Consider the following 15,785-nt stretch of genomic DNA (forward strand, 5'->3'; position numbering starts at 1 on the left):
TGGGTTTCCATTCTCAGGGCCGAAGGGCACAGGGCATTAATGACATGCGAGTGGAGGGGGCTGAGCAGAACTGGGATTGCAGAATGGCAGGATTAATCCTTCCACTGCAGTCCCAATGAAAATCTCCCTCCCAAAATTATCCCCAACAGGGAAGCTACCATCGGTGGCAACGTTACAGCTACGCTGGTAGGGTGGACAGGTGTCCTACTTTACAGAGGTAGTCTTCTATTCGAAGTGGTCCCCTGTCTGAAGGCTTGTTCCTGTTCCAATCCAGTATACAAATAAAGAACCTTAAGAATGAAGAACAGGGGCCTTGAAATTGCTGCCCATCCACAATGAGCCAGAGAAGTCTGCCCTTTGAAAATCAGGCCCTTTTGGGATCTGACAGACAACCGCTGCCCATGGGCTTTTCCTGAAATCTGGGAACTTTTCTAGTTTTTTTTCTCCTTGTAAATAGATAGTTGACAGCTTATGCAAATAAACTGCAGCTGCCATTTGCGCAACTCTGTATTTACGAGAAGAAGAAAACCGGAAAATCCACAAGCTGGCCCAACTCAATGCAGTCAAGTGGGGCCAGCTCACAGGGAAGCAAGCCAAAGTCCGGGGGGGGGGGGGGGCTGATGAAAGCTCAGCGAACTCCACCCCCCAGACAGATTCCTCCAACATCCCTACAGTTAGCACCTGGACAGTAGACTGAGTAACCACACTGGTCACCGTCTTCCCCACCATGGTGAGATGTATGGTATTTCTAGATTATAGTAACAATTTCCAAATTTGCATTTATACATGTAGTTTAGCGCAGGCAAATCTTATGCAAATGTGTCCTCTTTGGTCCTCTCTCTTTTTTTTTTTTTTTGGCTAGGCAAAAGTAGCCACCCTTCACACACTTCCTTAAGATTGTTTCCATCGGTCGTAAGTCAACTCACCGTAACGATCATCTGATCAAAAAGTGGGGTACAACGGCTTTAAATGAAAAAATAAACAAAACCATCTGCAACGTATCATGCACACTTTGCATGGGAGACGTGAGGAGGTTCCTTACCAGAGACACTGATGTGGGAAAGGGTTCCCCTATCGTGTAAAGTCTGAAAACCACTGCTTTAGGTGAACAAGTGACTCACAACTTGGCTTACATCTCAAAGTGGCAAACATGGAATTCAGGTCGAACACTGTGGTTCCTGCCACATGGATCTCCCTTGATCAGTCTGGCAGCCATGAGAAAATCTTCTTTTAACAAATCCACTTAAAACAATCACACAGGACCAGGAGGTTTTCATCATTGTCATGCGAACATTGATATTCTCGTGAGATCCTATATATATATATATATTCTTTGCAGCATTCAATGTTGCTATGCCAAAACACCTGCATTTTCACGGTATTTTAACCCCCTCTTGCCAAACCAACTACTGCAAACTAATCTTACCGAATCCTACAATACTGGGTGCGACTGAGAGCAAAAACACGTGCATGACTGAGAACGCTATAACGTGCACACACCTTTAATACTGCAAAGCCCATACTGCAGTGCAACACTCAGTGAAAACACATGACAAAAATGTCTTTCCTTAGTATGGCTCCAGATCACATTATGCCTGAGCCTGCAAGCAAAAGCACATGCACAAAAACATCCAGGGCAAACTCTGAGGAGACATGGGGAAAATAAGAAATGCTATAGGAACTCGCTGAATTTCAAAATAGCTAGGTCTGTGATTATTTATTTATTTAAAATATTTCTAAGCTGCCTTTCTAGGCAGGAGCTTACAATAAAATTTGAATAATAAAAATTGATACGGAATCCGCAGACGTTCATAAAGACAACAAACACCAGCATAAGGCAAAATCTACAACACAGTTGCAACTACAACCCAGGGTAGTCCGATAAAACACGATCAGGGAATGTGCAGAGTCAACAGGCAGGGCTTCACAGCCTCCATAACTGCCTGCAACGACGGGGCCTTTCAGTCCCTTGAGGGCAACATTTTCCATATGTGCGGGGCCACTGCAGAAAAGGCCCTCTCTCGTGTACCTGCCCACCTAACTGCCCTCAAAGGTGGGCAAGTGAGAAGGGCTTCTGTTGCTAATCTTAAAAGTGCAGGCAGGCTGTTATAGGTGAAGGGGGTCCTTCAAAAACTTTGGTCCCAAACCGTTTAAGGCTTCGAAGGTCAAAACCAGCACTTTCAATTGGGCTCAGAAACACACTGGTAACCAGTGGTACCTGCTGTCTCTCTACCTCCTCTCCCGACCCCCAACAGCATGAGCTGCTTCCTTATTCTACTATTTTGAATGCCATGAAACCAGCTACAGCAGAAAAGCCCATATAGAAAGCAAAGCCCTTATATAAAGCTAAGGCTGAAGTGAAGCCATCTGTGTGTCAGGGTGGACACTGAGCCCATAGAATCCCAGAGTAGTTCTGATTCTGAGGAAGAGGAGCTGCTCCTGGGAGAGGAGCACGCTCCTCTTTCCCAGGGCCAACGGCTGACGGATATTCCTGCCACCGGCATTCCTAGCTTAGATAGCAGTCCTGGAAGTGACAGAGCGCGGGAAGCAGACTTGGACGCGCGACGCTGAGAGTGGCGCCAAATGGAGGGCGCGGAAAGGAGGCGTAGTGCCCGGTTGGCGCGCAAACAACAGTTGCGCCCAGAGGATCCAAGGGAAAAGGGGAGGGACTCTCCCTAGCCCATAAGTTCAGGGTCTGCCAGTGATTCCCTTTCAAACGGGGATCAACTGTTCCAACTTAGGGCATAGGTACTCTGCTGCTCATATCTAGTTGCTAACAGTAGAGTTGTTCAGTTGTAAAAGAGGAATAACGCTTTGAAAAGAATCCCTTTGTCTGTGTCTGGACTTGGCTACTGGATTAGACTGAGAGAGGCCTCCAAGGAGCCCTTGACACTGTGCAAGCTGCTCTTTGTCTGTGGGACAGGATGGAGGATAAATGTAAGAAACAAAACAAATGCTGAGAACTGGCAAAGCTGAAAAGGAGGCCACCTCGTCCAGCCGTGCTTGGATAGAACTACGTGCTTGTTACCATCAGATAAGAAACTCACACCCGCAAGTCCGTAGAGGGCCGTAGCTCAGTGGCAGAGCCCCTGCTTTGCATGCAGAAGGTCCTAGGTTGGACCCCCGGCTTCTCCAGGTATGGCAAGGAAAGAATCCTGCCTGAAACCCCGGAGAGCCGCTGCTGCCAGTCAGCATCGACAATACTGGGCTAGATGGATCCAGGGTCTGACTCAGTATAGGGCAGCTTCCGATGTTCCTAGGTCACTCTAGGGTGCTGAAGGAGGTCTCTCTCTCTCAAACGCACACACACTTAACAACACTGGATTGTTTGCAGTTCCTCTATTTATTTATTACTTATCTAGGAGTGTTTATAAACTGCTTACATCTATAGATTTCTTAGAAACATAAAAAAAGACCAATGCATAGGCTATATCGTATCTGTGTGAGATGGCAGGCTACGCTACCCAGGGAAGGCTTGCAGAAACAGATGGGGCTTCAACATGTGCCTAAAGATCAAAAGTTTCGGCTCGCGTCTAAACTCGGGAGGGAGATTATTCCACATAGCGGGTGCCACAACGCCAAATGCCCTGCTCCAAACGGCTGCGGAGCAGAGCTCAGACGTAGGTGGCACCACCAGGACGGCCTCCCCAGATGACCGCAAGGATCGACGGGGTCTGTAGGTTGGCTGAGGTTGATGAGAGTTGTAGTCCAGGGACACCAGCTGGAGAAAGGCTGCTCTGTTGTTTAGGCTCTCAAACTGTGGATCAGAACCTGCAGTTGGGACAACTGCAAGTTGGTTGTGAGCTCTGGAACTCTCTGGGACGGATCCGTTGCTGATGCAAGATGAGTAGCCGCTGGGGATCCCTCCCTCTCAGGATGTCTTTCCTCTCCCCTCCCATCCTGCCATCTCCCTCTTAGAAGATGTGGACAGCTGGCCTGGAAAAGCTTTATGCCCTGCTTGTGAACTTCTGTTCTTAGAAACAGGATGCTGAGCTAAACAGATCTTTGGTTGATCCAGCAGGGCTCTCCTTATGACATCAGGTGTGGCTAATCTTTATTTATTTAGCACAATTCTAATCTGCCCAATAGCTCTGGGTGGATTACAACCCGTCAAAATGTTCTCTGGGTGGATTACAACCATTTAAAAAACCAAAATGCCATTTTAAAACAGTTAAAACTATAAAATACAATACAAATATTTAAAAGAATAAAATGCAGTATAATACACTCTGGTGGGGTGTGGGAGAGGGCATTCTCTGCTGTGGCACCCTGGTTGTGGAATGCCCTCCCCCTGGAGGCCTGATTGGCACAGACATTGGTTTCCTTTGTTGTTCAGTTGTTCAGTCGTGTCCCCCTGGACCACAGCACGCCAGGCCTTCCTGTCCTGCGCTCTCTCCCGGAGTGTGCTCAAGTCCATATTCATTGCATCGGTGATGCTATCTAGCCATCTCATCCTCTGCCGTCCCCTTCTCCTTTTGCCTTCAATCTTTCCCAGCATCAGGGTCTTTTCCAGTGACTTTTCTCTTCGCATTAAGTGGCCAAAATATTTGAGCTTCAGCTTCAGTATCTCTTGGTTTCCTTTTGGCGCCAAGTAAAAACATGGCTTTTTACCAAAGCCTTTGAGGGCTAAATGCATTCCCTAGAGTAGCATCCTGTCTGAACTGTTTTATTGTTTTATATTTTAATTGGTATTGGCTTGTTTAATGTTTAATATGTTTTTAGCTGTTTAAATTATTTATTTATTATTTTCTACTGTTTAAATTTATTTTATCTGTACACTGCCCTGAGATCTGAATGATACAGGGTGGGATACAAATGTTTTAAATAAATAAAATAAATAAATTATAATAAATAACAAACAGCACAGCAGTTGGTTAAAAAAAGCCACAATAGCCCAGCGCTAGGCGAGGACTAGCACTACCTAAGCCGTCTTTGCAATTAAGGACAGTAAAGATAGAATGGGGGTGAAGGAATGGCTTCCTGGAAACGGTAGATCTGAACAAGCAGAGTAAAAGCATTGTATAGGTCAGGGGTGTTGAACCTCTTTCAGCACAAAGGCCGAATCCCATTTCAGAGAAGCTCTCAGGGGCCATATTCCAGTGGAGGGTGGGATCAAAGGCAAAAGGGGTGGGGTCAAAAATGCCAGGATATGTGAGCTTAAAGCTCCTCCTGCATGTCACTACGCCATAGGAGAGGCATTTTGACCTTTCAGAAGGGGGAAGAAACTATGCAAAAGATGGGAAGCCGCCAAACAATTGTCAGTCATGGGGGAAAGTGGGAACCACATCGTGAAAGGGGAAGGAGGTGTGGCCATCTATTGAACCCCAGACAGCTGTGTTGGGATCCCAGGGACTTGAGGTTCAATACCTGGCTGTAGGTGTTCTACAAAGCAACTTTACCATCTAGCCCAATATTCTCAAGTTCAGGGATAGGGATGTTCTGTCACCAGGAAACACGGCCTTCTTTGGGCTCACCAGATTTCCACAGCGGCCCTGACTTGGTTTGCATTTGTGAGCCGAGACGGCATTTTCTTCCCAAAATCCAGGACAGTTTTTGGATTTTTAGAAAAACTGCAAAAAGCAATTTCCACACATTGTGGCTGCAATTTGCATGAATTATGCAAATTTTGCTTGCGATTTCCACAAATTACAATCACTATATGCATAATTTGTGCAAACTGTGGCTGCAGTTTGCATAATTTGTGCATATATTGGCAATAATTTGCACAAATGGCAGCTGCAATTTGTGCAACTTTCTTTTTACACATTTTTTAAAAAAACCAGAAATCTGCAAACTGGCCCGATTCGATGCAGATCTAGTCGGGCCAGCTCACAGGAAAGTGAACCAAAGTCCAGGGGCCGAGCTGATTAAAGCTCCATGAGCTTTACCCCCTCCCTAATTTCCCTCCGAAATCCCTATTCAGAGTAGGCAACCTGTTTGGACCATGGGCACATTTGGCAATTTGAGAAATTGTCCAGGGCACCACCACAAAATGGCTGTCATGGAAGGCATGGCAAAGGCCAAGCAAGCTGCCCAAAAGACCGAGTACAAGGCAGAGGGAGGGTCTGAGCCCCAACCCTCTAAACAACTCCTTTGAACTGAGTTTTAAGCACCAACAGAAACTTATTTCACAGCAATCCCAGCTGCTGGTAAGAAAATGTATTAAAGTTAAATAATTAAAAAAGGAAGTGTGAGGAGTAGGGCACCTTGGTGGGTGCCAAGAAAGGTATCCGTGGGCACACTGGTGCCCCAGGCACAACACTGCCTACCCCGGGTCTAGTGGGATTGGAAGCAGCTCTCCAAGAAAAGCCTTTCCCAGGCCTTCTGCTCAAGATCCTTTTATTTATTTATTTATTTATTATTAAATTTATTAATCGCCCATCTGGCTGGTCACCCAGCCACTCTGGGCGATGTACAACGTATAATAAAACAGTTTGAAACAATAAAATTCTACAATAAAAACATTTTCTAAAATACCCTAACCCACCCCAAATGCCTGCCTGAACAACTACGTTTTTAATGCACGGCGGAAGCTCATTAAAGAGGGGGCATGACGGAGTTCCCTAGGGAGGGAGTTCCACAGAGTGGGGGCCACCACAGAAAAGGCCCTCTCCCTTGTCCCCACCAGTCTAGCAGTCCTGGCTGATGGGACAGAGAGAAGGCCATCCGAGGCTGATCTTGTTAAGCGGCCTGTCTGGTGTTGCTGGAGGTGCTCCTTAAGATAGGCTGGGCCGGAACCATATAGGGTTTTAAAGATCAAAACCAACACCCTGAATTTGGCCCGGAAAACAACTGGTTTTCATTTCTTTCAACTGAAGATGCTAGGGGCTGCACCTGGGGTCTTTTGCATACAAAGCATGTACACTATAACTGAGCAATGGCCCGTTCTCCATTGCTCTTCACCAAGGCGCAATTCACTGCATGGCACAACAGTGCTAAAATCTGTCCTCGCCCTACATTGCCCCTCTTTTCCCACCTAGACTGGCACATCTAAGTCTCTTCTGGGTCCTGCTGTTCTGCCATGCCCTACTGAGAGAACCTGACGTCCTGCTGTTTGCACACTGGGCGCGCAGCACCTGCAGGGAGAGGGAACCTGGCAGATGAGTTCTCTCCATCAACACAGGTACAGCTGGAGCTAACACCTAACTAAGAGGGAGCCGTGAAGTAGGACGAGGCCGAAAATAAGGAAAGGGAAGGAACCGGAATTGGCACGACCGGGGGCCGGGAACTCGCTGCAACCCTCTATTGGTAAATTCTCCCAAGAGGAGTTAAGAACATCAGAAGCTGCCTTCTACCAGGTCCATCTAGCCCCATTTTGTTTACTCTGATTGCCAGCGTCTCGGAGAGAGAAAGGGTCTACCTGGCACCTGATCCTTTTTAATGGGAGATGCCAGAGACTGAGCCTGGAGCGTTCTGGATGCAAAGCAGGTACTTCACCCCGATCGACGGCCCCTCGTTGAGGGAAGTTTGCTAGGAAAGCACACACTCTTGGAACCTTGTAGGGGAGAAGCCACTTAAGGGGGCAATTTGGAATGGAGAAACAGCAGGCGAGAAAGGATTAAGCACATACGTAGAACTGCTTCTCCACTCTAGGGATGTCAGAGGAATCCACAACAGATTCAAATGAGTTCAGATTTCTATAAATCCAACTGGTGGATTCCACAGTGGACTAACTTTTCCTGAGTCGCACAGATTCCACGGACTTGCGGACCGTCTTTTCACCGAGTGGGGGGATTTGCACCAGTTCGCATTAACTAATGCGGATTAGCGCATTTGCGCAAATACACATTGCCACTAATATGAATTAGCGCAAACAGAATGAAATTCTGGTTAAAAAAATCCAATTCTCTCAGTGAGTGGATGACAGAACAAAAGATGCCTGGCAATCCATGAAACACAGATGGAATAGATTTAACAAAATCTATGCATCCTTACTCCGCTGTGAATCCTGCCCCCCACCCCGGGCTTTTTGTTATAAAAATGGTACCAGGACTTACTTGCTCATGTTTGTTGTAATGCATAATTAGCCTCTCACTCTGCAGTGCCAAGGAGCTCAGCACGGCCACTTCTAAGCCCCGAGTCTATTTCTCAGGGCCCCAGGTATATTCCACACAGCCCTGAGTATCCACTGGTGCCAATGGAAGGTGTGTCCGCCTGCCCCACCCCCCAGCGTAATTGCCATACAGGTGGCAATTTTTAATGGGGATTATAGCTGGGGAGGAAAGGGTTAGCTCTCCCCTTCCCCACCTGCTGCAACATCCCACCCCATGGCAATTAAGCTTAGAAAAACACTTTTTTTCCCCATTGGTTTGAGATGATCTGAAGCCGGGTACAAATTAATTTTATTCTATTTGAGATGGTTTGGATGAGAAAATAATTAGCTGACATTGCATTCTAAGAATTTAAAAAAACCTTGGTAATTATTTGTAAATCTGCACACACATGTGCAGATTTTATGTTGATTTGTGTCCTGTGGGCCTGGCACCAAATCTTTTATGTGCCTGGCAACACCCCTGAGCTCAGGACCGCACCCTCTTCACTGTTTCCTGGGAAAAAATAGGGAAACCCTTACAGCATCACTGTTGTCCTGCCAAAGCTGAATGCCACCTTCCTTGACTGTCCGATAAGCTTGTCCTCTGCTGATTTAAAAGCCAAGGAAGAGATTGAAGAGTGGGGAAAAAATGCTCTAAATAAATAAATAAGGAAGATTGTGCTTCTTTGGGTTAAAATCAGACTTGAAAAATGTACATTCTCACCCTATGCTATGATACTGACGGATCCAAAGCAATCTCTCCAAGCTGCGGAGTGTGAAATTACAAGCCATACGCCACCTTGCGCTTTAGTGTTCATGTACGGGTATTTATGGGCATGTGCACTAGAGAAGAGATGCATCCATTCCCAGCTCGGAGACAGAACTGCTATAGATGCCCTGGAATGAGGGGGCTGAACGCCGAAGGACTGGATCAGGGGACTGGAAACAAAGCCCTATGAAGAGAGACTGAAAGAACTGGGCATGTTGAGCCTTGAGAAGAGAAGACTGAGGGAAGGTAGGATAGCGCTCTTCAAGTACTTGAAAGGTTGTCCCAGGGAGGAAGGCCAGGATCTCATCTCGATCATCCCAGAGTGCAGGACACGGAATAATGGGCTCAAGTGACAGGAAGCCACATTCCGGCTGAACATCAGAAAAACGTCCTGACTCTTAGAGCAATACGACAATGGAACCCATGACCTAGGGAGGGGGTGGGCTCTCCCACACTGGAGGCATTCAAGACGAGGCTGGACAGCCATCTGTCAGGGATGCTCTGACTTGGATTCCTGCACTGAGCAGGGGGTTGGACTCAATGGCCTTGTAGGCCTCTTCCAACCCTACTATTCTATGATTCTATGAAGAACACCAATGCTAGTGATTCCCACTGACAACCATTTTACACAGGCATCTCCGAAAGGCAAAAATAAGGACAAATTAGGGATAGTAATTTACCAGGGATGAGAAAACAGGTGGAACATATGGGAGCACTCCGGTGAATTAAATCCAGTCTGGCCCAATCCAGTTCAGCTACAAGCAGAATCCAGACTGGGCAGTTATTGCCACTGGAGCTAATGCCAATGATACAGAGACCAATTCGTACAAGTTTCTTATTATTAACATTGGTACTGTGGGAGAGTACAAAGTAGGGCTGACAGTGGGCTTGCAGCCATGTGGGGGTGGGGGAGGTTGTAGTGGACTGGCTCCTGTTGGAATATTCCAGTCCCACCCCACCCCCGCCCCCGGATATTCAGCTTCCATTTTAAGAAGGGTGCTTCCAGACCAAGGGCTACCAATCAAAAAATACTGTGCAGAGGTCCCATTTTTTTTCTGCTAAGAAAAAAGTAGGGATGTCAGAGGAATCTGTCCGGGGTGGGGGTGGGGGGAGCTCGCCAAACTTTCATCACTTCGGCCCCCTGGATTTTGGCTCATTTCCTCGTGAGCTGGCCCGGCTTGATCTGCATTGAGTCGGGCCACCTTGTGGATTTTTCTGGGTTTTAAAAATTTATGTAAATAAAAATGTGTGCAAATTGCAGGGTGCAATTTGCATGATTTACACACATTGTGGCTGCAAAATGTGTAATTTCTGGCCAAACTTTGTGTAAATTACACAAATTGTGGCTGAAATTTGCATAAGTCACACAAAGTGCACCCCACAATTTGCACAAATTTATAGATCGATAGATAGATAGATAGATAGACAGACAGACAGACAGACAGACAGACAGACAGGAAACAGACATTCCCGGATCTTGGGAAAGCCCAGTAGCTTGGCCCACAAATAAAAGCCAAGTCAAGTGTTTGTGGGAGTCTGTTGAATTCAACAGTGATGGACATCCCTAGAAAAACGACAGAAGAAGCAAGGGGAAAACATGGAAGGGTTACAAACAAAAGGCAACATCGTCGGGACCCTTCCGTAAAATTATGTGAATGAGTCAGGGCAACTGTACATGAAAAGCCTTGTCCGGAAGCACTCTAATTCTCTAGGGTGGGGAATGTCTTCTGGGTGGGGGCCTGAATGATCCCCACCCAGGCTTCCATGGGCCAGATGATGTCAGGGGCATGGCCACGCCCCCTGACATCATCCGGTCCTCAGCCAAACAGCAGACTGCAGCAGTAGCTGGTGCTTCAGCTGGAGATCCGGCTTTGCTATGCACAGGGTTTCCTGGTTGGCTTCGGTGGACCTGGGTTTTCCCAGCTAGGGAAGACCAGCAAGTTGCTTCAACCGAGGCGCTGATGGAGGAGCAATCCTCTGTCCAATGCCTTCCCCCGTTGGGCGGGATGCAGGACAGGCAAAGTACTTAGCACACCGCTCCCTGTCCCAATGGGGAGGGGTAGTGGCACACTAAGGAAGTGGAATCCCCCTGTAATCTCCAATCAATGATTGGAAATAACACCAGGGATTCCCTTCCTCAACCCTGGCATCCGCTGGGGGTGGGGCTTTAGGGAGGATCCATGGAAGGCGCCAAATCCACTGCAGGCCAGATGGGGAACCTCCACACAGTGACAACCCAAGACCTTTTGCTGCCTGAGGCAAAGGGCGAGATGGCGCCCCCTCCCATTCCATGTACAAAAGCCAACTGGACTGCCAGATGGATTCATCTTCAACACTGATGGTGGGCCAGTACTCTCCACTGTCCCTGAAGGCCGCAGGCTAACTTAGGGGGCACAGAGCAGGTCACATGGCCCACCCACAGATCTCTCCTCCAGCACCTTGCTGCCGCCTCCCAGCATCTGCTTCACTCTGCCTAAGGGGAGGGCCGGCCCTGTCTCCACGGGCCAGATTAGGCCTCCGGGCCAGAAGTTCCCCACCCCAGCTCTAGACCCTTTTATTTCTGGGGCTAGGCGGAAACACACATAGGCCATATTCTGCCCAATGGCTCCGCAAGAAGCAAGTCTGTTCCCGCCTTCCAGAGTTCTGGCCGGTAAGTGAAACAGCATGGGGAGAACCGGCAAGCACAACCAGGCTCTTTAAAACAGAACTGTCTACAATTAGATTCTATTGCATTCATAGATAATAAAATTGCAGAGGAATCCCGTGGTCTGGCTGCACCAGCTGGTCAGCTTTAGGATCAGGCCTAAGTCTCTTGCGTTGACGGGATTGCAAGAAATGGTGTCGCTGGGGGACTGCATCGGCATGATGGTGAAGTTAGCAGGCCGCCAGCATAACAGAGCCAATAGACTGTTCAGCCCAATAATTTCCAACATACTTGGCTCCCTGTTTTTATGTTCTGAAATCATTCCTCGGCCCCTTAGGCCCTCTTAATGCAGTTTCTGACCCCTGTCCTTGTTGGCGGCTGAAAAGGGAGAAGCTCTTCAACGGCGTCTGCCGCCTTTGCAACAGTGACCTTCTGAGCGTCTTGAAGGATCGCGCCAGGCCTGCTTGGAACCCAGCCTACCCGTCGGAAACACCACCAGTCAGGGGTGAATTCCTTAAAAAAAAAAAAAAAAGAGTGGGGGGAATACACCACATCCTCCCTCAGCAGGAAGCCCCACCTCCTAGCTCCTGATTGGTGGAGGGTTCAGGACTGACAAAAGGAATCATTTCTTCCCTGCAACACATGATTTTAGCTTGTGCAGTTCACTGCCATAAGAAGAGGCTTTGGCCCGCTTTGGCCAACATGGGACCCTGCTGGCGTGTTTTCTTGTCTTCTTATTTAAAGGTTTCACTAATTTTCCAAAATAAAATTAAACCAACCAACAGAAAGACAAACAAAAAACAAAACAAAACAGTTAAATAAAAAGAAACATGTTGAATTTAAATCTAACTGTTGACAGAGGGGGCAGTACATTGAACTATATGTGTATTTTCCCCTTTTCCCTTACAAACAGAGATATAGGTAGAATCCACAAGCTGTTTGGAGGTTTTCTTTTGCATTCCTGCAGGCGTGTTTTCCACTACAACTCCCAGCTTACCCGGCCACTGGTCATGCTGGTTGGGGATAGTGGGAGTTGTAGTCCAGCACATCTGGGGGCACCAGGTTAGCACAGGCTGACTTAGATGGCTTTTAATACGGACAAGGTGGCACATACTAAGTTGAAGCTCCATGTCCAGAGGCAACAGGCCTCCGAAACAAGCGCTGGGGGTCAAGGAACATCGGAAAGTGTTCAGTTTCAAGATTTGCTTGTAAGGTCCTAGACAGCATTTGCCTGGGTGCTGTAGGAATGGAAGCAAAACGAAAGATTCAATGGACCCTGAACTGATCCAGCAAGGCAGTTCTTACACCAGACAGGTGGGTGTATACCATGTTTACTTAGGGTCGAGAAACATGCAGCGTATTTCCCGCACAGAAGGCACTGCCGTGAAATAAACGACACTGAAATGAGCTTACACGAAGACTGTTGCATGTGGCATGCAGCAGAATGCACAAATATACGTGTGTCACGCACGCAAGCCCAGGACGCCACAGCCACAGCTGTACATGCGCTTTGCAGCGCATGTACAGTGAAGCACATGCATGCTGCTTCCCCGTTGGACTCGCGTGACGTGCAGAGTGACCCATGGGGGGGGGAGAAGAGCTCTGCTCTGCTCAGACGTAAAAGACGCCACGCTTCTTGACTAAAATAATACAGAGGGGTGCAGCGGTTTGCCATGTGAGCTGGGGGAATTCCCTGGTTCAAAATTCTCAGCTCATCTGTGAGCTCACCTGCCTGCCTAACAGCACAATCCTATACATGTCTACACAGGAGTAAGTCCCCCCAGGTTCAATGAGACTTTCCTCCAGGTACAGGATTGCAGGATCAGTCGAGCAACCATATTTCCAGCCTCATCTGCAATGCCATCAAATTGGCCTACCTTACAGGACCGTTGCGAGGGGTTACTGAGCTAATGCAAAGCTGTTTGAGCACTTCAGAAAAGCATTATATACATGATGTTTATTTATTTACTGTGACGACCTCGACTCCTTTCCTAACCCAGCCATTCCAGGGCAGAGCCAACAGACCCTGCCCCAAATTTAGCCACGGGGGGGGGGGGCCCTCCCTCGCACTTCTTCCACCTTAACGTTGCCAGGAAGTCTGTTACCCACTTGGAAAGAAAGCTGGAGGCCTCCCTTCCAGTCTGCAATCCCTCCCGACTTCCTGCTGGGCCCTGTCTTGGAACTGGAAAGGGAGCTTTATCGGGGAAAAACCCATCCTCCCTACGTGAGAGGCCCTGGCTTAGGCCTCCTTCCCCCCAAAACTGATACTAGCTTCGTCCCACCACCCCTCCCGCCCTGTGCCCCCTTCCATGCCCCCCGCCAGTCCCACGCCCCCCCCCCATCTCTCCCCTGTTCTGTGACCCTGGGTGGCCAAGCGCGAGGAGCCAAGGCCGCCCGCCTCGGAGGGGAGCTGCTTGTCCTTTGTGAGCTGGTGTTTGGGCTGCGATGCCAGCCAGCGCCAGGGGGCAAACCGCGGCTCCCCGGCCCTCCCCTCGCTCCTGGGTTGCTTGGGCTCGTCTGGAGCGGAGGCGGGGGAGGGGGCTTCTATCCCACATTGCACACAACACCGCCCCGGCAGAGCCGGAGGAGAAATGCGCAGCAGCCCCCATTTCTCTTCTCGCCGCGCCCCCCCGCCCCCCGCGAGGCCGCCCTGCCGCAGGGGCGCGGAGGCTCTCTTTTCTGGCGCTTTCTGCCCTTCTGCCCCCCCGCCGCCTCCTCCTCTCGTGTGCGCGCGCCAAGTGTCGCAAGAGCAAACGGCTCCTCTTCCGGAGGACAGCCAGCGCGCGAGGCGGTCTCCCCCGGGCTGCTAGGCCCGGGCCCGGGCATCTGGCGAGCCTCCCGCCCCGGGCCCCGAGGCCGCTGGCGCCCGGGAAGCGCTGTCGCTCGGCCGCCGGCGCGTGCCTCGCTCGCCCGCGCGCAGAGGGGCGCCGGCGGGCTCCCCGGCATCGCTCCAGCGGGGCTGCGAAAGGCCCCGCCGCGAAAGGCCAGTCGGTGCGGGACGGCGCGGGGCCAGATGCGCCGTGGGCCTCGCCCGGCGCCATGCGGCTCCCCAGGCGCGGCCAGGGAGGCGCGCCCGACCCGCGCAGAGGCACCCCGGTGTCCGCTGAGCCGGAGATGCGCCCGCTGGCCACTTCGTCAGAGCCTCCCAGCGTGCGCGCGCGTCCGCGCGGGCACCGCCGCCGCCTGCTCAGCAGCACCGCCTAATCCCGCTAGTGAAACGAGGTGTGGTCCTTTCCATCCTTGCGCGCAGCCCCCCATCGCGCGCGCGCACCGGCCACCCACGGACCCTAAGCAGGCATTTCCCTGGGCAATGGGGGGGGGGGAGGAACACACCGAGAGAGAGCCAGCCACGGCTCCCTCCCTCCCCCCCCCGCCCGCCCTTCAAAGCCAAGATCGCCTCTTTGCCTGCTGCAGGCACTGTTCCGACATCCGATCCAGCCCCACGCGCGCAGAGACGGCGCTCGGCTCGGCTCAGCTCGGCCCTCGCGATCTCCCGGGCGGACAGGAGGGCCCGCCACTCCCCGCGCAAGCATGCACCGCGCGAGTGGCGAGACGGGGAGAGGCAGGGAAAAGCCTCCTTCGACAAAAGCCTCCGGAGAAGCCTCTCCCTGGAACGGCCTCCCTCCTGGGCAGCCGGTGGCGCGCGGGCACGGACAGGCGCCTCGCCTCGCGCGGCTGCCCGGCCCGCGCCGGAGAGGCCGGAGGAGGCGAGCCCGTCCCCCGACGGAGCCCCCGCCCGCCGCCGCCGCCCTTACCTGCTCTGTCCGCCGGCCGTCGCCTCACCACGCGCAGGAGCGCCAGCGCCGACCTGGGCCGGAGCAGCCGGCCGGAGCAGCCGCCGCCGCCGCCGCCCTCCCGCGGCGCCCATCCATCCTCCGAGGCTCCGGCTGCCTCGCGCGCCGAGGTCCGCGGCGCTGCGGCCGAGAGGCGCGCCGGGGCAGGGGCGGTCGGGGCGCGCGCGGGGCAGGGGCGGTCCGACGGCTCGCTCAAGGGCTGCGCCTCCGGCCTCGGCCCTGGTCGCCCGCGGCTGCGCCTCCGGCCGGCCCTCGCCGTGCCATGGCGTGCGTGCAAGCGCGGCCCCCTCTGCGCCGGAGCGGCGAGCGAGCGGGAGGAAGGGACGGGGGGGAGTTCCGCGGCGGCGCTGGGCGCCCTCGGAAACGCGCGCTCGAGCGCCCCCGGGGAGAGCCGGGGGTCCTGCCCGGGGCGGCAGCGCCACCTGCCGGATGCCTCGCTGCTCGCGGGGGCGGCTCCCCCCGGCGCCGCGGCGGGAGACCCGGCCGGGCCGCGGGCGTCCTTGAGGCGCGCCCGCCCAGCGGGGGAGCGCTTCGGGCGCAATCCTG

General features: G+C 51.7%; 1 protein-coding gene across 1 annotated transcript in view; it reads right to left on the minus strand.

Moving 5' to 3' along the window:
• Window positions 1-15,530, minus strand: part of RAI1 (retinoic acid induced 1) — a 211,641-nt gene extending 196,111 nt beyond the window's left edge. Inside the window, exon 1 of the mRNA XM_084818184.1 lies at window positions 15,201-15,530. The gene's annotated coding sequence lies outside the window, so the exon portion shown is untranslated. The remainder of the gene's footprint in view (window positions 1-15,200) is intronic.
• Window positions 15,531-15,785: the final 255 nt, after the last annotated feature.

Source organism: Heloderma suspectum, chromosome 12, assembly GCF_057233095.1.
Source record: "Heloderma suspectum isolate Gila_16-S chromosome 12, 16-S_ref, whole genome shotgun sequence".
In the NCBI taxonomy this organism is placed as follows: Eukaryota; Metazoa; Chordata; class Lepidosauria; order Squamata; family Helodermatidae; genus Heloderma; species Heloderma suspectum.